Raw genomic sequence first — 27,579 nt, 5'->3', positions numbered from 1 at the left:
AGCACAGGCAGCTGCTCAGGAAGTAGGCAGGCTCCGACCCAAAGTGTATATTTCTCAACTCCTTGGCTGAAATGCAGAGAGCATTTTCTGATCGAACAAGGCAACGGTTCCAAGTTCTAGAATAGAAATGAAAAAAGAATCCAAACCAATACTTGTAAAAGATCTGTCATTAAAAATCTAAATAGAAAACCATATAAATTGAGAAGAGAGTAGTAATTTACCTTTGTTACAGGGCTTGGTGGGCAGCAGAATTAATCAGGGAACATGAGGAAGGAGACAAATTTCAAGGAAGGTGACTATGTAACTATGCTATCTGGAAATTTCAATAAATTCAGTTTGCAGTGGCTGGATGGGTTTCTTTGTTTTATCTGTTTTCCATTAAAAATGTAAGTGTTTTTCTTCGTGGTTCTCTTGGGGTTGTTGTGAAGATTAAATGAGATGTGACGGCACTTTAGAAACAGTAAATATTAGGCAAATTTAAAGCTGCAACATTGCTATTTATAAGGGAAGATCAGTAATATCACTATTTAAATAATTACATACAATTTGTGACATGCAGAAAACTATAAAGATGAGAATAAAGTTTGGTCATATGTCTATCACCCAGAAATGACCAATCCTAACATTTTCAAAATTTTAGTGTTTTTTAATTTACTCATCATTTTCCTAAGTGGGCCACACTGCTTCATATCATTCTATTTTCATCTATTACATGCATTTTTTTCCTTGCATAAAATGTTTTATCTTCTGTAATTACTGTAACAGTCTACACTGTATGATGACATAATTCAAGCCTCTACCTCTCACCAGACAGGGTGTTTTCATTTTTTTTACATATGACTAATGCAGATTGAACATCTTCAAACACAGATCTTCGTTTGCCTGGTGTGAATGGTAATAAAAAATACACCACGTATATTAACCTCTAGGTTCCAGGCACTACACTAAGCACTTTAAGGCATAATCCCAACTAATCTTGCTATCAACACATGGCTCTATTCCTGCCGATTTTATCAGTGCAGGGAATGCTCAGTCTGGCGAAGTTAAGGATCAGGGAGCAAAGCATGGTTGGGTTAAGATCCCTCCAGATCTGCCTCCACGGACCCACACACCCAGCTCCCTTGCAGGCACACAGAGAAGGCGAGGGAAGACCACTGAATCAAAGCACATTCAGGGTCCTGGGCTCTCCGTGCAAAAAGCCAAATGGCTCCCCAGAAAGGCTGCAGCAATTCTCACTCCGAAGGCGGTGTGAGGTCGCTGGCCTGCTGTGCCCAGTCTAGCACAAGTGCTTCTGGTTCCCAGGGTGGGGGGTGGGGGGGTAGATCGAGCAAGGACAGTTTGGTTACATTGTAAGCAGGGGAAAAATCACTTCATGTTTGAACATCTGGGAACAGTGTTACATTTATGGTGGCATTAAGAAAACCTTTATCTGCATGGCCTCTCTGTTGAGGAAGACCTTCCCTTCTCACTCTAAATGAATATTCACTTTTGTACCTAATTTGCATTCTTTTCTGGTGAGCCCCAAACTTGCGTAAGCTTCAGACCCCACAAAACCTGGATCCACAACTGTTTAGGAAGAACATTTAGGGCTGCGGCAGACACGGTGCTATGTATTTAAGAAATCCACTGCATTTCCCCCAAGCACATCATGAAACCACCTTTTCCAACCCCCTCTATCTTTGGCCACCGTGACTGAGTTCTGGAGGAAGGAAGATGGGTAGGAGACAGGGACCATGCTGGCCAGGTGTGGATGTCCAGGGGGACGCCACTGACCAGCACTGGACATGAAGCGACCCATCACTACACTCTGAATCTGTCTCCAGTAACAGCAGTGGCTAAATTAAAGCAAGCCTCCCAGGAATGAGCCACACCTCTTGCAGGCTCTGCTGGCAGGCCTGGGTCACAATTACCTTGCTGACTCGGCATCTTTTCAGTCTTATTTCCCCACTAAGCCAGCAAAACTGATTCGCCTCAAGTCTGCACACTTGAATCTGTGGGCCTTGGATTTCATGGCTGGAAACTCTTCCATCGTGTGCTATGCAAAAGTAAAGCCCAGAGCCATAAGCCAAGTCCTGCTTTAAAAAGCACACTCTGAGCAGTAGAGGCTTGACTCCTTAACGAAGAGACTGAGTGAGTGGCAGTTAGAGGGCTCCCACCTAACACTTTAGAACCCTGAGTTTCCTGCAAAGCAGCACAGATGTTCCCATCTCAGACAACAGCCAGAAGCATCTTGCCAACACATCAGCCCATTTCAAGAGAAAAACAGACACAAATACCAAATAGATGCCAAGTTCTCTCTCAGATGGCTTCTTTTCCCTATTTCCTTATGTGAGCCAACTCGACCCTTTCTATATTGCCTGCCACGTATTTCCTCATCTCCTAGTGCACACGCATTTCGTAACGATCCCCCAGAAGGGCTCAAGGTTGCCTGCACCCATCAGAAACCCACTCTGCTCTACATCCAGCCGCCGCCCCAAGCACCTTATCAAAATATCACACTTCACTCCGGAGGCGGTGTTCTCTCCCCAGGGGCCATAAATCTCTCCCTGTGAGGAGAGTATAATCCTCCAGGTTTCGAAGCCAAGCAGACTCAAGGCTGGCAAGTCTCTAATGTAATCACACCTCTTAAACTCCAGACCGCTCTGAAACCATCACCTCAGTTCAACCCGGGCTTCTTCAGAGTTGAATATGCAGCAAGCGGATGAAGCTGCCAAGGGAAGGGATGGCAAATTAAAGGCTTTATCAAAATCGGTAGTTGCAATGGATTTTTCTGCATGCTCTTCCAGCAGACGGGGATGAAAGAGCCCTACCACATAAACAGCAGCAGGATAGATCCAGGCAGCAGGGTCAACCACCTTCGCTGGCCAAAACGGTCCCCTGTGTTTGGCGCAAACCAATGCACTGTGATTTAACCACAAGCAGCCAGGGCCAAATGCCATGGGCGGCAGAGTTTCTGACCTGAGGGAAAGCAGCGAGCCGACCTGTGCTCCCAACATGCAGACAGGAGGTGCATCTGTCCCATACAAATGGTGACCTTTAAAGAATGCAGTCCACAAGCCAGTTACGTTGTGCAATTGAGATTTTTGTGGCCCAATCTGACTGATTAGCTATAATGGTTAGAACATCTGGCTAATAAGATTAAAGCCAATCCCAGCATAAGAAAATTAGCTTTCCTCTCTTTCGACACCACAGACTCATCCTTACCCCAATGTGAAACCATTACACAAGGCAAGCAAACAATACTTATCGATTCCCAATTACATATACAGCATCCAGAGAAATAAATTCAATAAGGCAGTGAGTTTGCATTACTTATCCAAGTCTTTGCAGACCTGAGAGAGTCTTATTTCTGCTGTGTTTAGACAAAGAATTTACATCTCTCTGGCCAAGAGATTGAAAGTTATTGGCTTAATTCATCTGAGACCCCTCTCCCAAATCTGTGTGTCTCTCTCTTTTTTTTTTTTTCTGTGTCTCTTTCTAGCCCGAGGGACCTGATACAAGTCTCAACACATCGACAGCATTAATAAAGAAGCTCATGTGGTTTTCCTGCCTCTTTTAGACCATTCAGCTGTTGGCAGGAACACACAACACTTTTAGGGAATTGTGTTTCGTCATGAAGCAAGTGGCTTTCATGATTTTAAATGTTTTGCTGAATTTCAAAATGTGGAAACAGGTGTACACATAGTCAGAGGCTGCAGGCAACACCTGTCTTCCTATTTAGGAAAAGGGTTTTGGAATGGACTGTGCAAACTCCAAAATGTCCCATTTCTTATAGTGTAATAATTCAATGTAAGATTCCTTGGGAAATTAAAAAAAAAAAATCAGACAAGCATGACACCATAGTGAATCAAGTCACAAGGTCTGAAAGCACCTCCAAAGGGCATTTCAGAGCTCCTCTCCAGGTGTGGTGGACACTATTTAGGTATTTTTCTGTTTATAGTTCCTAATAAAAGCTACCATTTATTGGGCATTTTTCATGTGCCAAGCCTGTTAAGCACCACATAACATCCTCTAGGAGTCTGTAGTACAAGCCTCATTTTACAGATGAGGAATTGTGAATCAAAGCCATCATATAACTTGCTTAAATTCTCACATCAAAAATGGAGGAGGTGGGATTCAGGTCTGGCTCTTTCCAGCTCTAGGTACCACGTTCTTTGCCACAAACCAATGCATTCTATATTACAGATTATTTACCTAAAATATGGAAGGGTACAATATCCACCATTTCTCCTCAATAACATATGCCATCACTTCACCATTTTTTGTTAGTCAGACATTTCTCTTCCAGCTTACAGGAAACTCCTACAGATACAATTAAGCCTGTGTCTCTTGACCTAACTTCCAAAAACTCTGCTTTCACTTCTGAGGCTAAATAAAACTTGCAGCTTTCCATTTTATTTTACTTCTCAAATACTTACCCCAATCCCTCTTTGCCTCTTCTTCCCAAAAATAGATGTCTGATTTTGCTGTGATGCACAGAGCCATGCAGAATGAAATAATCCCTTCTCAGGGAAACACCCTCTTGGGGAAACCTAGATTTCCATGAGAAACCTAGAAATGAATTTGACAGATGGTGTCAGATTCGTTTCCCTTTCTCTTCTTTTAAATTATAAGTGCCCTCCACCAGAAAGGCTGCATTTCTAACCACTAAAATGCCCTTCTCTGAAATTAAGGCTGCATTTCTAACCACGAAAATGCCTTTCTTTGAAATGCCCGCCTAAACTAAATGATCTGTTTGAGATGACGTGTTGGGTGAGTGCTTCCTGAGGCCTCTGCAGTTGGACCTCATGGGACCTCCAGGGGGGTCCCTTGGAAGCAAGGAGCCCCCTGTGGAATGCTGAGCAAGGTCCATCTCAGCACTTCCCTCCTTCCCGGGATAGCAAGGCAAACTGGAAAGAGCCATGACGATGCTGGTGTCAGACCATCATTTCCTCCATAGCAGAATGCCTTTCCACAGTCACAAATTCCTTAGAGGAGGAATTATGCAAGTGGAAAAGCCATTTGCTTTACTGACCTTCTTGACAAGATCTTTCCTACTAGGGCTGACCACCTGGCCAGCTCAGAATGTCTAGCCCAACGGACTCCTAGAACCTTCATACTGTACTAACATCAGCCATTTTTCATATGCTTGGGTATATAAAGCATCCTTCCATTAGCCCGTCCCAGCACTCACGGGCAGAGATTGAGAAGGCACAGCATGCTACAGAGTTCAGAAAAATCACCAGACAGATTGCCCAGTACCCACAGGTACTCCCTAATTCAAGCCATAAAGGACCGGCCATGTAATAAGATTCTCTGTCCCACCTCTCTTATATCTGAACAAGCTATACTCTCAAGAATCTTTTGATATTAGCAATTTGGGTAGAACCTTAGAGATCCTGACACTTTAGCAACATGGCCAAAAGCCCAGGAATCAAAAAGCAGATGTGGTCTGAAAATTCTAGGCCATGAGACAATTTAGCAATGCTGAGAAACCTATAGAGATGATTTACAAACATGACTTCTGTCATACAGTACCTGTCCTCTAATGACTGTCTGAAGTCGATGCTGTTCAGAACTGGGCTTCTTAGCAGGGGTGACCAAGAAACCTCTTTCCGTCCGCGGACCTCCCAAAACATTTTGTTTTTAACTTCCCAAAGAGTAACATACGCCACAACCAACAGCAATTGGCATTTTCTTAATTGCCCATTTTGCTACATAATAGGAAAAACCCAAATCATCAACAGCTCATTTATTTATTCAACAGTTACTGAAAATGCATTCCTTCCCTGTGCTAGAAACAGGGAAAACAAAGACGAAAAAGGGGTGCCTTCTGTCTCGAAAAGAAAGCCGAAAAAGTAAGAATTTCCAATTTTCATAGATTTACTGTTACCTAAAATTACCAATTCATTTTCATAGATCTTTCTCTTGTCCATCTGTTCACTGCTAAGCCCCAGTTCCTAGAAGGCTTGGCCCCAGGCAGGCCCTGGTTGAAAGAGCAGAGGAATGACACAAACTCTGCCAACTACTAGTTTTGACTTTGGCCAAGTCATCATGGACCTCAGATTTCTCATGTGTAAAATGAGCTTTAAAGGATTAGGTTAGGTCCCAAGTGCTTGCGCCACAGAATATTGGTTCTGCAAAATGTAGTAGGTTTTATTGAAGAAAAAGGGAACCTGTGGTTAAACTGCGTTTGAAAACCAATATTATAAAGAAAACAGGTTTCTAACTGCAGGCTTCTCAACACTTACCAAGCTAATATATGAAGAGAATCTCCCCAAGAAAGTCCTACGGGAGTCCCCCACTCAGTGAGGCTACCAAACCCTTCATTCTCAAGAGTCTTGGGGCAGCTCTCTGGGCTCCTGGCACCTGGCGGCTCAGCACACATGTTAAGCTCACGGTAAATATTTGCTCCACAGGCCTTTGGTCTCCTAACAAAAAGATCTCTTCTCCAGGGTCTTCTTTGATGTTAACTCTTCTCTTTGACCTAAGATCAGCCGATGTGCAGGCCATCTTTCCGGTGGGCTCTGCCCCTTGCTGGCCCTCTGACCTTGGGCAAGGGATGCACCCTCTCTAAGCACTGAATTTTCTTATCTATACGACGAGAATATTAATAGAAGTTAACACAAAGGACTGCAGTGAGAATAAAATCCCATAATGTACATGAATCCCCCTGCGTCATGCGCAGTAAACACTCAATAAATGTTAGCTGTTCTTGTTACTCTTCACGAACGTCACATACTTGGGATTCCAGTCTCAGTCTTGCCACTAAACAGACTTTGGCAAGTGGATCCCTGCCGAGCTTCATCACAGGCAAAATGCAGCCTTTGGATTACATCAGCGTTTCCCAAAATCTTGCTCTCCAGGGACCGTTTTCCAGCCCTATTACATTTAATATCAATATCATTGCATCCTAGGGATGCTGGGTGGCTCAGTTGGTTAAGCATCCAACTCCTGGTTTCAGCTCAGGTCATGATCTCAAGGTCCTAGGGTTGAGCCTCCCATGTGGGGCTCCATGCTCAGCACAGTCTGCATGTCCCTCTCCCTCTCCTCCTCTTGCCCTCGGATAAATAGATAATCTTTAAAAAAAAGATTATTGCATCTTAGTCTCATCCTATGGGAGAAAATCTGAAGCCATAGGTTTGATACATTTATACTTTTAAAATACATATTAAAATGAATAAACAATTATTTAAATATATTTTAAAATCCAGTATTAGTACCCAACCCCTCTTCGATATCATAGCGAGGGTAACATTACTTAGAATCTCCAAGATCCTGGGGCACCTGGGTGTCTCAGTCAGTTGAGTGGCTAACTCTTGGTTTCTCAGGTCAGGCTGTAATCATAGGGTCATGAGATCAAGTTCCATGACCATCTCCATGCTTGGTGCAAATTCTCTCTTTCCCTCCCTCTGCCCCTCCTACTTGTACACGGGCTCTCTAAAATAAATAAATAAATCTTAACCACAAAAAAAAAAAGACAGAGAGAGAATCTCCAAGATCCTTTCAATGAAATATTCTAAATCTTCTCTCCTGAAAAAAATCACAAACTAAACTTTCCAAAGCTAACCTGATCCCCCTAAGGAAGAAGCGTGGTTCAGACCATCAAAGGGGTCCTTTTTAGAAACTAGATTCAAATCATTTAACAGCTGGAAATCAAAGAGGACCGAGGAAACGGAGCTGATTCTGTGACTTTCTGAGTTCAGATAGTTCAACTCTTTTTCTCTGTCAAGCAAATTAATGTGTATACTTATTTGGAACAAAATGTTTTGCAAAAATGGACAACCACTGCAGTTCGATTTACAGAATAAAAGGCCATCTCCAGAATGTGCTACATTAGCTGGGCAGTAGGGAGGCATTTTTTAAGATACATTTTGGGCAAAGACTTCTTCAAATTCTAAAGCTAAAAATCACAAAAAGCACGTTAACAGGATGATGGCACCCAGCCAAGAACGAGAGCACCTGCTCCGCCCCCTCCCCTTAGGAAAAGCCCATGGTGAAGAACTCTGACACCTCAGGCGAAATAACCCCCAGTCACCTCACCCCGCTGGCAACGACCGAGGCTGAAAATGTGTCACACTCACTCCAAAACAATACCGCCCTCCTTCAGATGTCAGCAAAACCAGAGCCACTATGAGATTGGGGGAAAACAAAACAAAACAAAACATAAAGAGCACTGTAGACTAGTCATAAATAAAATGACCAAGGATTCTGTTCTGTAACCGTCTGATGGCCCACAAACTTTCAGCCCTTTCATGAGTAGGAACAAGTCTAAGTGGTAGTCTAAAATGTCTTTTCGTTAATATCTTTACTTTTAAGTGCAATTATTCTAAAGCCCTTTTAATAGCTGTCACTTATTCTTTTCTAGGCTGTAGCAAATTACAGTGGGGGAGATGGCTGCTGACAGCTCGCATCTGCGAATGGCATGTTCTCGAATTTCTGCAAGGCCTGTGGTCCCTCCTTCCCGGCACAGCTACCAGGAGTACCAAAGTCCTGCAGACTATTGTCTTCACTGCCCAGGTCTGCCAGTTAGGAGCCCTTGGTTACGTCAGCTGTGTCTCACAAGACCTCTGTCTACTCTTTCTCCTGCTGAAAAAGGGAGGAAAATCAGTTTTCCCGTACACGCGCCAAACACATTTTATCAATATGAAGGATGCATGTTTGGGAAGAGATGTGTGGAATGTGAGTCTGTGTGCAGGAGTGTGTGTGTGTGTGTGTGTGTGTGTGTGTGTGTGTTGGAGGAGGATGCGGACACTGATTTCACTTGAAAGGAATTAATATTCCAGGTATTGTTAACATCATAAAGCTCATCCTCTTACGACACACATCCCAGGGAAAAGAGAACTGGGTCAAAGACACAAAGCAGTACATAAAAAATAAAATATTTTTGAAGCTAAAATAGTACCTAATAAAAAAATCTGAGTGATCACTTTTGGCACCTGGAAAGTGGTACAGCCTGTCCCCAAAAATTAAAATTGTATGATACAAAAATAACTCTTCAGAGGAGCTTTCCTAACTCGGGCTAATGAATCCAGCTATGTTGCTTCCTAGCTATGTTCATGGTTAAGTGAACATTGGACTCTGGACAGGCACTGGGCCGGACTGGTGAACAAGAGCCCTGACACATCTGTGTCACCCAAATGACAATCAGACACCAGAACCGTGCGATGGCATTTCTTGTTATAACAGCGGTTCATTTCCAAATCAACATGTAGCCTAGCGATCAAAACAATCGAATGGGAAGGCGTGCTCGAAAGACCCCTAGGAGATATTTTTTTCAAGCCTTTATGTGTTCAAAAATTCAAAGACTCAACAGATGAAAGCAGAGCAAACACAAATTAATTGCTGCTCAGAAGATGAGCTTTTTATTTTTTAATTAACGTTCTGTCCTTAATCCAAAAGCAGAAGTAAAACATACGAAGTACAGCGCTTACGCACCACTTCTGGTGAAGTGTTACCTTTTCCCCTCAGGCTTTCTTTATCCCCATCCAAATGTCTGAATTTAAGATGCAGCCTTGGCAGTGTGTGTAGCTCAATGATGCAAGTAGTGTGGGATGGCACCACCCAGAACTCCATGCGTGGGAGGGCAACCAGGAAATCAACTTCCCTTTTCTCGGTGTGACTCCATTCTGTCCGCAGGAGGACTGGGGCCCACGGATTGTTGCTTGTCTTTTTCGATCGGAGAAGGGAGGAGGTAAAGAGAGGCGAATGCCAAATAATATTTTGGGAGTACTTATATTTGCAAAACACCTGAGTTTAAACTGTCAGTTTCCAACTCGTCGTCTCGTCCTCCCTTCTCTCAGGCATCCCACATCCGGCCTGAGGTCTTGAGGCCATAGGAGGAATGCAGGGGTCTTTGGAACAGGCGGATATCTGGGAACGAGAGCTGGCACAGATTAAGAAAGGCAATGGGCAATCCCAAATATGCTGGAGTGATTCATTTGAAACATCCCTGAAGGCTCTTCTAGGAGTGCTGACAGGCAGCGAAAGAGGGACTGCCCTCCAGTTTACTGCTCTCCTATCTCGCTGTCTGAAAACCCCCCTTGGGGGTTTTTTCGCGAGCGGGGCAAAGAGGACGCGGTGATGAATGCACTGCCGTCAGTACACTCAGGAGCTCCCGAGCCGTCGGGGGAGATGGAAACGATACAAGAGCACATTGACCAGTTTTGTTTGTGTTTTTTTGGACAGAGGCATGAACAAATTCCCTATCAGGGGACAATCAGTCAGAGGTCAAGACAGCTTTCTGAAGGAGACATTGAGGAGTGTGTTAGGTTTTAAAGGGTGGAGAATGGAGCTGTAGGAAAGACCAGAAGTCATCCAGGGCCTTCCAAAAGAAGCTTTGTGCGTCAGTTAGCCAGGGCAGGGAGTCTTTGTGTCAATACAAATTCCAGAACCTGTCCAGACTCAGAATTTCTGATGTCGAGGGCCCAGATTCTAATTGTTTTAACAGCTGAGATGATCCTGAAGCAGCTGCTCCGTGGTTTTTCGCTTGGGATCTCTCCATCATGTTGAGCAGCCTCCTTCCGCATTATAGAGGTAAGAGAAGCGAGGCAACCAAGGAAGGACATGGGTTAGACTCAGTATCATCCTGTGACTAAGACCCAGGCCTCTTGATCCTGAATTCCATGGCTGGACCACCAGAGCCTGCAGAGTTCACCATGTACCTCTTCCATAAAGCACGTCTTTGGCTAATACAGTGGTTGGTGCCTACACTGGGGGTGTTAGTCCCACTGTATTCTGGGTGTGCTCACTGCGCCAGCCTCCTCCCCTGGAGGGAGCAGAGTCTCTCCCTGTGTAGCACCATCTCCCTGACATTGAACATTTGAAGAATGAGTTCATGAATGAAGCCCACAAACGGGGCCCACAAATAGGACTCCCCACAGCATCAGGTAAGTACTAAGAAGGTCACCTGTCCCCAACATGCTTTATTTCTCTAAAGAGAGAAAAATAAGACCCAGCAACCAAACTCTGATACTGGAAAACACAGTGAACTTGAAATCTAAATCCTAATGCAGAGAACAGGTAATGCAAACTTTTTTGGTAGACATAGCCTATGCTAATAAAATGCCATTTTTTCCCCTACAACAGTTAAAATCGAGCACTACTTCAGAGTTTTGAGCAGACCTGAAGGGTGTTGGAAGCTAGCCACAAACGATGCATCTTGGGAGTCTGTTGTGACTCCTAATTTCATCCCTTCCAACCAACCGATGGGCTTGAAAACACAATTCTGGAGAAGTTCAGAAAGCATATACCCTTTCATGTCTACTACACACCCCCTGGAGCCAAAGAATTCCATTCCCTGGTGACATTTTTCATTTTATTGCGACAACACGTGGGCACCATTTCCATTCATCCAGTAGGAAACAGGAGTCATGAGAACATAAAGAATTTGCTGCCAGCAAGTACATGATGAGTAATTTCAACCTCAGTCTGTATGGCTACAAAGCACCTCCTGCTTCTTGTTTCCCCAAAGCCGTTCTGCAAAGTGTCCAAGGGAGGGCAGGTGGGTTAGGGAGTGGGGGGAGATCAGCCCTCCAGCTAGGCAGGGGCTCCAAGCACTTTCTAGCATGGTGTGGTTACCACATGGACAGCAGAACCAAGGACCAATCAGAATATTGGTCTTGGCTTGTTAGTCATAGAGTATCTTGAAGGGAGGACGGGAAGCCCATGAAATTCTTACTTAATCTGGTGGAAGCAGAAAAGCTGTAAGTCAGATGGACAAAAGTCTGACCTGAATCATAAAAACAGTCATGGCTCTCCATCCAATCCCAGGCTTGAAGCTTAGAGTTCAAGAAGCTTAAGTTTAGAGGCCCAGGACCCATTAAATGAAGGGGAGACTGCATCCCCTTGAGGATGGACCCTAGAGTGCCAAAAATTTATACTGTTACTTGTTCTCCTAGCTTTCCTCCGAAGGGGCCTCCAGGCTTTCTTGGGGGGGGGGGGGGGCGGATGTACCTTGGGGAAAAGGAAATAATCAGACCTTTTGGGGATTACTGGACACTGGTTCTGAACTGACACTAATGCCAGGAGACTCAAAATGTCACTGGTGACCCACCAGCCAGTGACGGTGCTTCTGGAATTGAGGTGATCAGAGGTTTTTAGCTCAGCTTTTTCTCATACCCATTCTAGTAGGTCCCGGAGCCCATCGGGTAGTCACTCTCCAGCTCCAGAATGTATAATCGAACTAGACATACTCAGCAACTGGCAGAATCCCCATGCTGGGGGAGCAAGTCACTGTTTGTTTCTTTAATTAAGGGAGAAAGGAGCTGGGGAAGATCCGGGAATGTGGTTCCAAGGGCCTGAATATGCTCTGCTTTTGGAGTGAACTCGGAACACTGAAGTTTGGGGTTTACTGTGTGTGTGCTATTTGGCTTCAAAGAAATGGGCTTGGCTCAGCACTGGAACATCAGGATTAATCATTCCAGCCATGAAGAGCCATGACACCTATCAAGTTTCAATTGCTAGCTGAAACCCTTGATAGCTGCTAGAAAAATAATGCGCAACTATAGCCTAGAAACATAAATTATCAAGGCCACGGTGCTCTCAGATTGTAATAAATGAAGTGTGGGTAACCACATATGTGGTAGGGATCCCAGCCCCCCAGTGTGTCACGAATGCCTGGTCGCCCACAGGCACTGGAGAGGAAGGAAGAGAGAATCATTCTCTCCAGATTCAACAGTGGCTCAACTGTGGATGAAGGCACAAAAGGAGAGCAGTTTCAGGGTTTAAGCCAAGAAATGTTTTCAGCATTCATACAAGTCATGGTCTCCGATATCTATGCCCACAGGGCTTCGGGTGAGTAGGGGAGAATGACAGGTAGCTACATGAGGTATAAATACTTCTGCAGACAGGAATGCAAATGACAAAACAGTGGTTTCCTCCTCTGGAAAGTTCATTACATCGAGGGTAGACTGGAGGCTGTGGAAGGACAGGAAGGCAGTGACCGTTGCCACCAGGGACTAGACATTGCGAAGCCACAGCCGGTGGCCTTCCCACCTCGGATGTCTGGTCTGGCCCTCAGTCACAGTGAGCTCAAGCAGGACTGGTCTTTAGCAAAACTGTGTACAATGAGAGTTACATCCCTGAACCACGTGTCCTTGGGCTCCTCACTCAGGGACAAAGAAGCCATTTTTAAGTGCTCTTCCCCAAGGGACAGTAGGACACAGTGCTCACGTGCACGGGTAATAGTGCTTCATTCTGGAAAACATTCACTGAGCGCCTGTTATGGGCTCAGCACTGGGAACTTGCACCTTTGGGATCACCCATCTACTCAACACAGAGAAGGACTCAATGTGTCCTAGGAGAGGATACCAGGACATCCAGGAAGGTTCCTGGAGAAGATGACCACGGAGTCATGCCATGGAGACCAGAGGGAGACGTGGGTCCAGGGCACTTTACTCTCGGCTCACCCACTGAATTGGTGGATGCCTTTTCTGTGACTTCTTTTGTGCTCTAAAGTCTGCCCTTGACATCCATTTCAACCCGACTGCACCTGAGCAGGAATTCTGGGCTCCTACCCTCTCTGGAGAACAGCCGCAAACAGTTCTCTAGGACGGGAACCATGGACTGGTCTCACTCGGGCAGAACTCCAGAACACACCAAGCCTCCCGCTCCAGAGGGCAGAGTAGGCAAATCCGCAGAGGGGCTTCTCATCCCCCTGCCTCGGCTGGCCGGCCTTCCCCACCACCTCCGTGCCCCATAACCTCATTTGGGACTTACATAAAAAGATTCTTATTAAAATGGCTACAAAATGTAAAGTGAAATATCAGAGACATAGAGGGAATAAGCCACAGATCTGAGAAAACAGCTGCATTTGAAAGGATTAGGAAATAAATTAGAAGAAACTCAAAGGATTTAGAATCCATTTCAGGTGCACTAGAAGAAAATCCCTCCAGGACTGAGAGAACAGGTCCAAGTTAAAACCTAGACAGGAACAGAGGCACCCTCCTCTACTGGCCGTCTCGCAGTGTTTTACCTCAGGGTTTATATTCTTTTTTCACTCCTTAGCACTTCTGGGGATGATGCTTTTCAAAGTGGAGTCGGGACCACTGGCATCCCTGAGTCCTGAGGGACCCGCTAGAACACAGCTTCTGGGTCCCCCGCAATGCTTGGGCAGCTGGAAGTTGGAGAACCATGGAATCAGCTACTGTATCATTCTTAAGTAGTGGTGATATCCATGCTAAATCTTGGTTAAGCTGCTTTTTAAATCTGAAGGAGACACTAGTGACTAAATTGGTTGTTTTAGAAACTGTTAGATTCTAAAAGTGGTAAGAGTGCGGTCACGTTGTGACCAATTTTAAATAATGTAAGATTTACACAATGAAGCCAGAAAAACCTTTGCAATGCATATACATCTGAACACATCGCTCCCTCAGGTGAAACACTCCAGTGGCTTCTCACTGCTCCTTTTTTTTTTTTTTTAAAGATTTCATTTATTTATTTGACAGACAGAGATCACAAGTAGGCAGAGAGGCAGGCAGAGAGAGAGGGGGAAGCAGGCTCCCTGCTGAGCAGAGAGCCTGATGTGGGGCTCGGTCCCAGGACCCGGAGATCATGACCTGAGCCGAAGGCAGAGGCTTTAACCCACTGAGCCACCCAGGTGCCCCTCACTGCTCTTCTGATAAAGACTCAGACCCCTGATCCCCAGGAGCCTTCCTCTCCACTACTCCAGGCCTGGCGAGCTTCCAGCCCCGGGCATTCTGCTCTTGGGTTCCTTCAACCCCCGCATCTACTCGTCACATTCACTAGGCATCTGCAGGCACTCCTCTTTCCCCACGGAAGCCCACTCTCTTCCCAGCCCTCTCTGACTACCTTAATCCCTTGCCATAGGCTCTTCCAGCATCAGCACCTTTCTTCCCCAGCCCTGGGCCCAGCTTAAATGTCACATTGCTTTGTAGGATCCTTTGATCATTGTACATTTCCTCCACAAGAGCAGCCCAAGAAAGCAGCAACATGTCTGCTATTTTTCATAGGAAGGGGACTCACCACCGTTTATGTGTCCCTCAGTCCCTGCCCCCCGCCATAGTACCTAGTAGGTGCTCAATAAATATTTGTGGATGAACAAATGAATTAAAAAGTATTTTAAAAGGAAATGCTGGAGGCAAAATCAGACCCACAGTAACCATCAAGCACACCCCGACCCTCTCTTGCAAGTTAAGGGCTCCAGTGTGTCTGGGACCCTAAAGACTGAAGTCTTGTGGTAGCTCCCCTTCCCATGTATAGGACACTTGGTACCTTCTTTGGCACTTTTCACTTCAAATGGATGGCCCCAACTCTTCTTAATGCAATTCCCAGAGTCTGAAAGAAGAGTGAAACTCAATTTTACAACTGCCATTGTGCCATTTCTCTGGGCCTCGCACTGATCTGGTTACAATTATGCTAAAGCCTGTTCATTGTCTGAAAGATGTAGTTTGAAATCAAAACAAACCTGGAGCTTTGGCTTCTTATACTCTTGTACCTCTTTCGGTGCCTTAATATCCTCAGCTCCCGGGGTCGGTTCTCAGACTGTTTCATGGCAATTTCACATGCCAGAATCGTTAGTAGCATATTTAAAGATTGAAAATGACCCTAAACCAGTCTGCAATCATTGCAACACAATTCTTAGGACAGTGCAACAGTGTCTCCTGCGAACAAAAGTGAATCCACCACAACTGCCCTCTTCCCCCTGCCATCTTGATGGCAGTCATCCCTGGCTGAGGTAATGACCCCGACGGTGTGCTCTCACTGGCTCCTGAAGCAAAGCTCTCATGGCAATTCTCCACCAAGCAGTACGGCCACTCAATACGAAGTCCCAACACAACAGGTTCAATGGAGGCAAAAACAAATTTGACAAATTGAGGGGGACTCGGCTGCAGGAGAGTTGGCATTAGGTGTGCTACAGAAAACAGCATTCAGTTTGGATCTGCATGATGTTGGGCAGTCAGCCTCTCTGACAGATAGATTTCCTCATCTGTAAATTGGGTACAGGGTAAGTCAATGGGTCTGAATCACTGTGAAACTCTTACATACCTTGGTCTGAATATAATTCTCCAGTGATTTACTGTAAATCTGTATTTCACGGTAGAAATCTTGTTATGAGTCTTCAGACACTTCCCGTCAGATCCCATATAAAGCTACACACCAATCCTAATACATAGAGTAGAGGTACCGCTCTATAGCCGACAATCTAGCAGCTAAACATTCTCTAGTTATCGCCCTGCTTGGGAGAAGAGAGAGTGAATGGAAATTTATTTTACACTGAAAAAAGTGTGCAATTTGTCATGTGCCGAACAAGATCGGCATATAGTGATTAGATGAGGGACTTTTCACAACTCTAGTAGACGGGGGTGAGGGGGAAGATACACGTTTTCAAAACACAAGTTTAGAGTCGTTTCCATTTGTACAGTTCTATTCCACACCCATACTTCACAGCAGTTTAACATCTGTACGGAGGTTGATTTTTTTTTTCCATACACTCATGAAAGCCATTACCAAGTGACAGGTACATGAGCTACTGCTTAGTGAGCTGGTGAGTCTGTGAGCGAGGGGCTGCCTTCCTGAAGGCACATAAAGCAGAAAAGTCACCCAAACAAACTGGTAATAGCCAGAAAGAATAAACAGAAATGGAAACAGGTATCTTCTACTTAGGTGGCCATAAAATGAATTGTCCAACCTGAGACACTTTGTAAAGGGAAAGTTGGGTAAGTGACATCATGCTGGGCCAGCACAGCTATCCTGGGTCTAACACTCAGAACTGTAGTCATCCAACCTTAATTTTTCTGTTTTATCCCCACAGTATTTGCTAATTAGGTTGATAGGCTCAGATCAAACAAGAAAGATTACTAACACTTTACTACCACCCACCTGCCAATGAAGATTAATAGTCTCCCAGTTCCCGGAATGCTTCAAATGATTCAGAAGGGGACATTTACCAAGTCTTATGGAAACGACTGTATTTCCTTAGTAGGCAACAGAATCACAGGAAACCCAGTTCAACTGAATTAAAGTCCCGTCAATGGCTCTTCCCCTGGTACTCCGCTAACTGGGGGTTTCTCACTGGCCTTCCTTCCACACTGGGCCAGGGCAAATAGCCCCGCCAAAAAGCTGGATTCAAGGAAAGGGAAAGAGCCTCATTTCGCAACTTCCATTCTTTCTACACAAGGCAAAATAATAATAAAATAAAACAACAAAACCCTAGGTTAGTTCCAAGTGAATGGGAGATAGAGACCTATTTATAAGAGCTTTTCTTTAGGACCTCAGGTTGCTAACAGGATTCATTATGTCAGTTCTTTTAATTCACAATCGATTGTAATTTTCCCTGACCTGTATTTCAGCAGTCTACCTCTGAGAAAAAGGCCTCAGAAAAACTAACAGTCTAGCAAAAATCTTAGGAGGAATTTCCTAGGCTACTTACAACTCATAAAGAAGATGAAATAATAAATGCATGTCTTTAAAGGATTTTAGCAAGATATGTGAATAAAAGACCTGAATAGGAACTATTGAATTAGTAATAATAACCTCAGCAAATCCAATGCACTGCTATTGGGGTATCCTCCTTTAGGATCATCATTCCATTTAATGCCCTCAGCTTCTCTAAGAAGCAGGGACTTAGATTATCTCCATTTGAATGATAAGAAAACTAAGGGGCACCTGGGTGGCTCAGATGGTTAAGCTTCTGCCTTCGGCTCAGGTCATGATCTCCAGGTCCTGGGATCGAGCGCTACGTTGGGCTCCTTGGTCAACTGGGAGTCTGTTTCTCCCTCTGCCTCTGCCTCTGCCTCTCCACCTGCTTATACTCTCTCTCTCTCTCTCTCTCACGAATAAATAAAATCTTTAAAAAAATTGAATGATAAGAAAACTGAGGCCGAGAATAATAATTAACTTACACCAAGTCCATCAGCAGGCAGAGTCCAAAAGATACCCGAACCCTCAACCTACAATCATGTATATGTTTAGCTTTAAACCTCAAAGACTCCTGCTTTTCCCTTCTTCCCAAATCCAATCAGTCACCAAATCTTTCTTCTTTCATCGATGTCAACATCCTTTCTCTCTGACTTGCAATGATCCAGGGGGTCTCCAGAAGCTGTCTCCTTAAAGGAAAAGGAAGGTCCACTACTCAGACTAGAAGGTGGGGGCAGAGAGAGTTGCATTTACACAGCAAGCCCCCTGCTTTATTTACTTCTTCATTTGACGAAGATTGAGTGTTTCTTAGAGTAGGCGCAGAAGAAAGGAGCTGACAGCTTCCATCTCTCCTTGGCACCTCCTTCCTGCCTCACCCTCTAATCTACCTTCCCTGTTGCCCTGGGAGCTGGATTTCTCACTGACTTCCAATTGCGTCTTGTCCTTCCCTAAAATCCTTCGTTTTTCCTTTCCACTCAGTGGATGCCCCAAGGAACTGACACTAGGCCTCTTCCAGACTTTGTCCCGACTGCTGTATTCCTTGGACATATCATGTTGTTCTTCCTTTTAATACTCAGCTTTCCAGATCTTTCTCAAAGTCCCTTCATTGTGAACTCTTTCCTCTGCGATCTGCAAACAGTCTACATTCGCATACATTTCCCACCCTCCACTATGAGTGTCTGTTAATGGGTGTCTCCCATACAGCCCCCTCCCCATACTGCTCTTACAAAGGGGATCTTACAATGTGCAGGGAGTGCCCTAACTACAGAACGTAAAATGCAGTCAAAATGGTTGAATGAATAAATGAATGAATCATGTAAATAATGTATTGTGATGGGTGCTGTCAGCCTAGCAATATTTCGGTTTGAACACACAGATGCATTTTAAGTGTAAGTTGCACATTTATTTGAATATACTACAATTAATAAATAAATCTTTATTGTGCTTCTCTTGTATAAACCCAGGCAAATGTTTCCCCAAACTCTCAATTGAAGAAGAACGGACGATAATCGAGAAAACAGTCCTAATGAGTTGAAGTCACTTTCTGGCAGTAGAGTAAGTCTAAAGATGATGGAAACATATTCATTTCTTGCTAAAGGTTTTGATTTAATGAGATTTGTAGTGACTTGCTATAAATGTGACAAGCACTGGAGAAAATGGGATTTAGGAGCTGATATAGTAAGTTTCTTTGCATTTAAAGACTTTTCATTATTAGGAGAACTGCATGGAGATGTGTGTGTGTGTGTGTGTGTGCGTGCGCATCTTTCTCTCTCGCACATACAGACACACATACTTACTAGTAAGTGTGTGAAAGAATCAGTCTCCTTCCCCCAAATCTGAATTTTTGAGCACTCCATCACTTCCCACAGAGTGGCCCAGTATTAGACTAACTAGGGCACGAGTCCACTATAAAAATGCTATGAAAATGGTGAGGTGGGGCAAAGGCGGGATGGTGGTCAGGAGTCAAGGAAAAAAACAGCCTTACTGAGTACTCTTGGAATTCACTCTTCACTCAGCCAAAAATACGCAATCTAACCAAAGTCCTTCCACTAGCTCTACCTCCCAAGCCACATGTCTTTTCAGGGCTATGGGCAAAGCCAGCTGCGGCTCTACGTTTGGATTAAAGAGCCCGAAAACAGAAAAAAAAAATTATTTTGAAATGCATTACGCTTCAAAATTAAGGGTAATTGTGTGTAGCAGCCTGGAAAATATAGCTCATCCAGCACCGCTCAACCACAGAGGCCCACAGCACCAAATGCTGGCTCTCTAAATGCAATTTCAAACTTAAAAAAAAAAAAAAAAAAAAAGGCACAAAGGGCGGAAGGAAGGGTGGAGGGTTGCTATAGGGCTGTGACTTATAAGAAGGCTGCTGCCTTGGGGAGTCATAGCCGGTACCCGAGTGGCAGTATTTCTAGGTTGCTTAAGCCACTAGATGCTGCTCTGCACAATTACTGCAGCCAAACATCGAAGGTAAATAAAAGGTCGACAGATAATTACATAAGAAAATAAATGTGGCAAGATTAGCCCAGAAATCTAATGGACAGAGGAGGAAAGGACTTCATGGAGAGACACACCTGAAAGCCTTTCCCCTGACCGGTTCAATGTCCAGGTCACACTAATGGAATAGCAGTATCTGTTACTATCCAACTAGCCCAGGGACATTGTACATGCAAGGGAGGCGGCATTTCACCCTCTTAACTCATTCCCACACAGACACTTCTTAATCTGGTAACAAAGGTCTCTGAATGAGCCAAACTGAGCCTCGTGAACTACCTCCCTCCTTTCCTTTATCACATTCCCATTCTGTAGAGGGTATGGTTACTGCAGCAACCAGTAGCCAGGATTCTAGACCTTGTGTGGAAACTGAAACAGAAAATCAGTCGCTATAGGTCTCTCCAGCCATAGCATACCAGGAAGAAACACATGTGAAATTCGGCAAAACTGAGCTGGGTTAGGAAGACAATGGAAACACGGGAAGAAGGAAACTCCAGATGAAATGTGAAGAGCTGGAGGAAGTTAAAGATCATACAGGGGTGAGACCACCCATAGGAGAACAGATCACATTAGGGTCTGAGGAGTAAGCCATAGAGAGAAAGCTGGGGCATTTATAGTTGCTGTCAAGTCTAGCCTATCTGATAGCACACCTGTTAGTCTTAACGTATGCAAGAAAACAAATCAATGGCTCTCAATTCCGGGGTGAGGATGGCCCTGGAGGGGACCACTGGCAATGTCTTGAGGCATTTTTGGTTATCACAACTGGGTGTTGCTACTGGCATCTAGTAGGTAGAAGCCAAAAAAGCTGGTATTTCCTACAATGCACTGGCCAGCACCCTCAACAAAGAACATCCAGCCGCAAACATCAAAAGCACTGAGGTTGAGACTGCCTGAAATAAAGGGTCAACATAGAAGGGGCAACAGCCTGCAAGTAGAAAATGAACAGAATCAATAGCCTCGGCCTCAACCCACTGGGAACCGCCCCGGTTAAAGACTCCAGTCTCTGACTGCCTTTGTTGGTATAAATCTATGGGGCCGGAGAAATAGCACATTAAGACTCCGTTATATGTATTCCCTACTCTACTTGGTCCCTTCCCACCACCAACGGGTTCCAAGCTTTTGCTTTCACCATGACTCATCCACAGAGTGGGGAAAAAGTGTTTGCTAAAGAATAACTGTCTATTCTCTTTGGCAAACAGTGTTCTCATTTTTGATTGATGAATTCCATTCTGGCTTATATGCTTCAATATCATGAGCTTAGGTGATGGGCATGCTGTCCCCACGAGAAAGATCCTCTAACCCTCTCAAGGCTAAGAAGTTTGGCTGTGGGGGAGATATCCAAAGGGAGGCACCAACTCAGCCAAATTCAGCCTCAGTGGCAAAAGACACCTCCCTGGGAGCCATGGCAACCCAGGGCATTTCTACCAGCAGACAGGAGGGAAGGGCTTCCTGGATGCCCAGCAGCATAGCACAACACAGAGGACCTGGCCTCAGAACAGGCTAGAGAACCAACAAGGGCAGAAAATAACCAGTAACAGCATCACGGTGCCTGGGAAAGGAACGACAAGGAAAAAGAGACAGAAAAGCTGGGTGTAGGCTCAGATATACTCTCCAACAATCCCTGTGACATTGCAGTCCTCTAAGCCACATCTATGAAATGGGATAATAACACTCTACTGTTCTCCACCCTTTGCAAAGCCACATTCCTGGAAGAAGGGTGTCAGCTGTCGAGGCAAGAAGGGAAATATCGCTTGGATCCTGTGACTCCCAGATCTCTAGGGCAATGCCGGGTCAGGGCTTACTGGAACATGGTGCCCTCCAACTGCTGTCCACCACCCACCAGACACACTGCAGTCCTGGAGTCCAGCAAGTAGTAAACATTTTCTAACTGAGGAAAGTTCCGTTCCTGAATTAACGTGAGAACTAAAATAGCCCAAACTACAGCCTCAATTCCTAAAATTGAGGTTCCAATAATAATCTTGCTCAGATTCTGGAAACCAGTGTTTGTGGGGGCCTAGAACACTGACTTGAGAATCGTCATCTCCTTCTATTTATACATGTGACTAATCTCTCCACTCAGCGCTACGCCAGGTTGTTGCTGTGGTTAATTCCATTTGGTGAGCCAGCATTCCTTCTCCCACACGGATTCCTACTGGATACTTCACGGTTACTCCACCTTAGGCCGGTGACAGAACTCGACTCAAACTGTACCTGCACTTATCCTGGGAAGGTGTGGAAAACACAGCTAACTTATTCCTGGACCCTGCTCAGGCTTCAGCGCGGGCTCTTATAAATAAGTTCTAACTGTTAACACTCGGACAACCTAAATCACTCAGGGGGGTGGGGAGGATAGCAAACTGCAATGCATGTGTGTAGGAGGCACTCAGGGGTGGCTTTTCCTGCACCTGATTGCCTAGTGCTAGGCCTCATGGGAGCCACACTCTGCCCCCCGGATGGCTGGTCTTCAATAGCCTTGTTCCAGCCAGAACAGAAAGTTCTCGTCCTTTCTCTTCTTTGGTTGGCCGGTCGCAAGCCCAAGTCACCTAAAATGTTTTATCTAATTATGTATCATGGCAGTGTGGTGGCCACTAGGAAATGTGACTACTATCTTTGCAAAGGTCTGAAAGTAATTAAAATACCCACATGGGAATACTGGGTGTCAACAATGAAAAGTTGAGCAGAGCCAAGTTCCTAAGACCTGAAAAGCTTAAAGACCTCCAAAGCTCAAAACTAAAACTTGGCCAGAAAAGAGTACATTCAGTCATTTTATTCTTAGTAAGAGTAAAGAGTAATTTCGAATGAATCCGCTGCCTCTCTGTGCATTGCTAAGTGACAAACACACCAGCTGGATTTCCAGTTGTGACAATGGGGCGGAATCATGACCATCACGTCCTATCAGCAGCAGCATTTTAACAGTTAAGTCCACGGCTGACACCTTTACTGTATCTGCTTGAACATTTGAAAACTGCAGCTCTTGGAGGAGATTAAACCAAAAGCATTTTGTAAGGGGGTGGGAGCAGCTAAGCATTTCTTAATGTATGGCCTTGTGAACCACTGTCATCAGAATCCTTGGAAAACTGGTTGAAAATGTAGATTCCTAAGGCCTCCAGAATTATTAAAACAGACTTTTTTTTTATACCACATTAAGCAATATACTTGACATTAAGACTTAATGTCTGTTAAAAAAAAAAAAAGATTTAGTGTCTGGTTTGTAAAACGCCCCAGTTATCCATTGTACTTTCTTCCACTTCGTGTTTTAAACTGCTGGTTTGGACCTGATCAATTGATACTCTGATCTATACCAGGGTTGCAAGCCTAAACTTCAAAAACCCTGGACTAGTTGACAAGAAGGAAGCCAAACTGGAGTTGTGTAATTAGCTGCAAACACTTGAGGCTTTGTGATGCACAGAGCATTTTAGTAATTCCCCACCTTTTCCCAATTCAACAGAATGAAAGTCAGAAATACCAAACTACCCACTTGGATGGTTTCAGGCATTAAAGGGGTGGCAGGCTTCAGATACAAACCTTCAGGGTAAGAGCTGTCTTAGATCAGGACAGGAAATGTCCTCCATAGGAATGATTAGCTCTAAGCTGAACCTTCAGTGTTAAGAAAGATGATAAGGTAAGCAAAGTGTGCATTCAGTAGAGCCCCTTGGCATGGCCCCAGCCACATCCTCTCTGCAAAGACTTCAAAGCACTCCCTTCCTCCACCTCTCCCCACCCATTCACACCAAACACCCAAAGGGGATAAATTACTTTAAAACAATTAAGTATTGTCCTATCTTAATACTGTAATTTCATAGATGCTTAGGATTTAGAAGCACTATAGAAGCTCCTCATCTGTTACCTCTCTTGTTTTTCTAGTCCTAGATATTTCTCATTTGTCTTCTCCCCTGCATCTGCCACCAAGTTTCTTTCTGCCTCCCTGTCCTTCCTCCCTTTACCCTTCTCTCCCTCTGCCTCCACCTCCATTTTCTGGGAGGCAGAGCGGGATACAGTAGCTATCTCTGACTTCACTCCATGCACAGTAACGCCCTTCCTCCTAGAGGAGTATTTCTTTGGCTAAAGCAACACATGCTTTGAAAACACCAGATCTGAAATGGTTATGTGTTATGAGTTATCAATAAGTCGTACTGATTTTCCACTCTCCCAAGGAATTGCCTCTCTTCCTTCAGGCTGAAGTTCTGAGTCAGCTCAAGCACAGGGGGTCTGCAAAAGGAGCAGCTGGGTATGCTGGGAAGGGCAAAGAAAAAAACAAAAGCCTGTTACCCGGGTCCCCTTGCCACTGATGCTGCAATACTTCCCTGGTATATTTCGCATAACGGGCATCTTTTATTCAGTCCATCAGCAATTATTTACTGAGCACCTAGTCTGCTGGGAATCAGTCTAGGTGGACCTCTACACAAGACAAGGTCCCTGCCCTCATGGAACTTACATCCTAATGGGGGAAACAGACATAATCAAATAAACAAATGAATATATAATACCAGGGGGTAATAAGTGCTAAGAGGGAAAACTGAGTTACTTAAGAGGACCAGAGAGAGGTTGGTTGCTATTTTACATGAGATAATCAGGAAAAAATCAGCCTGTAAGCTGACAACTGGGCAAAGACCTGAAGTGAGCAAGGCAGTGAGCCATCTGTACATGTGGGGAAAACTTCCTTGTGCAAAAGGAGTAGCGTGTGCAAAGGTCCTGGGGAGAGAAGTTGGAATAAAGGAAAAATGTTGGTTGTCGGAATGGCTGCAATTAAAAGCAAGAGGGGCACCTGGGTAACTTAGTTGGTTAAGCATCTGACTGGTTTCTGCTGAGGTCCTGATCTCATGATTGTGGCATAGAGCCCCACACACCTCACCCCCAGCTCAGTGGGGAGTCTATTTGAGATTCTCTCTCTCCCTCCCTCCTGCACTCCCTCTGTCTAAAATAAATAAATAAATCTTTAAAAAATTAAAAGGCTGAAACATAAGACATGGGAACAGAGATTGGCGTGGAGATATGACCATTAATAACACCACCCCCCCTTTAATTTAGCCCAATGCCTGCTCCTGGATTCCACAAGAACCAGGCCTCCAGGGCCTACTTCACAACCTCCCCTTCCCTGATAACCTACCAAGCTTCCTCCTCAGTTCCCTTCCCTCCTGACCCCATTCCACTTCAGAGTTCCGACACTCCAGGTCATTCCCTCAATTTCCCAATTAGACAACCAGTCCGTCTAATTAAAAAAAAAAAAATCTGAGTAATAAATGTAGTAGGAAAAAAGGCAATATTTAACCACAGCCCTCAAGAGAGAGGAGATGTACCATAGTAAAGAGCAGAGGTTCAGAAGGGGAACCGTTAAAAAAAAGTCTGCCACATGACAGCAGGGGATCTGGGCTTCTGAGGTTCTGCAAACTGGGGGAGGAAAATCCTTGAAATAACCTTGGGAAGTAGGTATGGAGGCGAGGGATGAAAAACCATGACCAAGAGAGGCCCTTAATAATAGTTCCTGCCAGGCTTTTTAATCTAAAAGTGAACCTGAGTGGGGTTATGTCCCTCTCATTCCCAATGTTAACCCTCAAAGAGCTAATGCATAAATACAGATCATTAATTACTTTTATAAACAAACACCTCCTCAATTCTTCCATTGCCCCCACCTCCTCCACCCACTCCCAAGCAAGGGCAGCGCTAAACCAGGAGCCTGCAGCCTCTGGCCCCTGAGGCAGAAACCCTTGTCTTGGCTTCTCTGAAATCTTGAATACAGGGGATTAAGTCCGCCTCATTCTTGGCCAGGGATGTTAGCAGGCCCAGGGTGCGAGGCACAGGGTATCACAAAATATGCTCAGTGAGTCCCAGGAGCTGTCCAGAGGCCCCTGGGGCCAGGTCACGGGGGGAGGCCAAGCCCTGCAGCTTTAGGTCAACGCAGGTCTGACGGCCAACAACCTCTGCCCGGAGCTGCCAACGAACTTCAAAGGGCCCCCAAGCGGGAGAGGGTCATTTGGCGGGAAGTCCCCAGCCCTGGAGCCCCTCGCGGTCGCTCGCTCGCGCGCTCTCTCTCTCTCTCTCTCTCTCACACACACACACACACACACACACTCTCTCTCTCTCTCACACGCTCGCCGCCCTCGCGCGCGCCCGCGACACAACACCGACTTCCCAACCCCAAACACACGCGCGCACCCCCCGGCCGGCTGACTTCTGTATTTCCTCTTCCTCAAAGCTACTCTGGCGATCTCCGCTTTCGCTCACAGCTCGGATTCCAGGACCCCCAGCGCTCCGCTGTCCCCTACTCAGAAGGCGCGCCTGGTGTCCCCCCACCTTCCATGCCGGGATCTCCCACAGAAGCCCCCCTCCTCCGCCGTCGTTCCCGGTCCCAGCGGGGGACCCCGGCTTGTCCCCAGGAGGCAGGCATTTACTGCCTCCCCCGCGAGTCCCAGCCACCCCAACCGCCCCCTCGGGCCTTCCATCCCTCTAGCCCCTCGCTGTCCCCTCCCCAGAGTGCGCCGGCCGAGGAATTCCCTCCTTTCTGCCAGTGCCGGAGAAAAGCCAGAGTCCGAGCCGCCAGTCCCTTTTCCAGCGCAGCCTCTCGGTTCTTCAACCCCCAAATCCCACGCTCTCCGGTCCCCAGTCCCCGGCGCCAACAGCACTGTCCTCCGGCAGCCCCCACCAGCCGGCCCCAGCCAAATCCTCCCCGCGGGTTCCGGGGCCAGGGCCCTGCGCTCCTTCCCCCGTGCCCGCTCCCTCCGCTCCCGCTCCCACACTAGCCGCCCGGCTCTGCCCAGACTTCCCCAACTGCGGAGCGCCCGGGAGCGCCCGCAGCCCTCGCCCCGCCGAGCGCCGCGGCCACCCCCGCTGCAGCCGCGGCGCCCCCGGGGAGGAAACAAAAGTGTCTCCGCGGCGCTCGGAGTCCCCCCCCAAAGCAGGGCGCCTCCTCCCGTGCCCCAGCCCCAGCTCCCTCCCTCGCCACGCTGAGGTCAGCGAGTCGGGGCGCGGCGCCAGCCCAGGAAACTTTACGAACCTGCCCGGGGTCGCAGGACAGCGGCGGTGGCGGCGAGGGTTCCCAGTGACCAGAGCTCTGGCGACCCGTGACCACTGAAGGGGGGCCAGAGGCTCTGTCCCCCAGCTCAGGGCCGCGGCGGTGTGGGTGGCTCTGCCTCTATCCCGTGCCCATCCTCGCCCGCGCACACGCACTTACACTGGGGATCCGCCGGCTGCTGCGCCGCCGGCTGCCTCTGCTCTCACTTCCTCTTCCTTCCTCCTGCTGGCCAGAGACACATTTTGCATCTGCAAGGCATCCCGAGATCTACCGCGAACTCTCCTCCCAAGCGGACGCTGCGGAGTGGCCGCCGCCGCCGCCCCCCGGCACCTGCGCCGGGACACGCGTGGTTGGCGCTTTCACCTCCCGCCAGCACCCTGGAGCCTGCCTACCGCACTTTGCCTGCGGTGGGTGGGGGAGGGTGCCCACGACTTTTTGAAGTCCCCCTACTTAAAAAGAAGGAAAATGTCAAACACCGTGCACGCCTCAGATCCGCTATAAATAATATGTGTGCGGAGCATGACTTCTCGGATGAGCTCACACGCGGCGCTTTGCAGGCACTAATTAACTCCGTCACCGTCATAGCGCCACCTCCGGGAGGCCGAGAGCGCGTGGCATCTTTTTATATGCTTTCATTTTTGGCAACTGGTTTGGAATTTGAGGGGAAACTTCGGTGGGTTGTTTTAAAGCTACTTTAAAGGGCTGCTGTGTTTGTTCTG

The 27,579-nt window shown here is 46.2% G+C and overlaps 1 protein-coding gene across 4 annotated transcripts in view; it reads right to left on the bottom strand.

The window, feature by feature from the left end:
- ELMO1 (engulfment and cell motility 1) overlaps positions 1–27,274 on the bottom strand; it is a 533,506-nt gene extending 506,232 nt beyond the window's left edge. For 2 of the 4 annotated variants that reach the window (XM_046020719.1, XM_046020711.1), the window contains exon 1: positions 26,843–27,013. The gene's annotated coding sequence lies outside the window, so the exon portion shown is untranslated. The other 2 variants (XM_046020712.1, XM_046020713.1) reach the window with 2 other exon arrangements.
- Between the last annotated feature and the right edge of the window lie 305 nt (positions 27,275–27,579).

The sequence above is a fragment of the Meles meles genome, chromosome 10 (genome assembly GCF_922984935.1).
Source record: "Meles meles chromosome 10, mMelMel3.1 paternal haplotype, whole genome shotgun sequence".
NCBI classification, from domain to species: domain Eukaryota; kingdom Metazoa; phylum Chordata; class Mammalia; order Carnivora; family Mustelidae; genus Meles; species Meles meles.
This window is presented reverse-complemented; position numbering and strand designations above follow the sequence as displayed.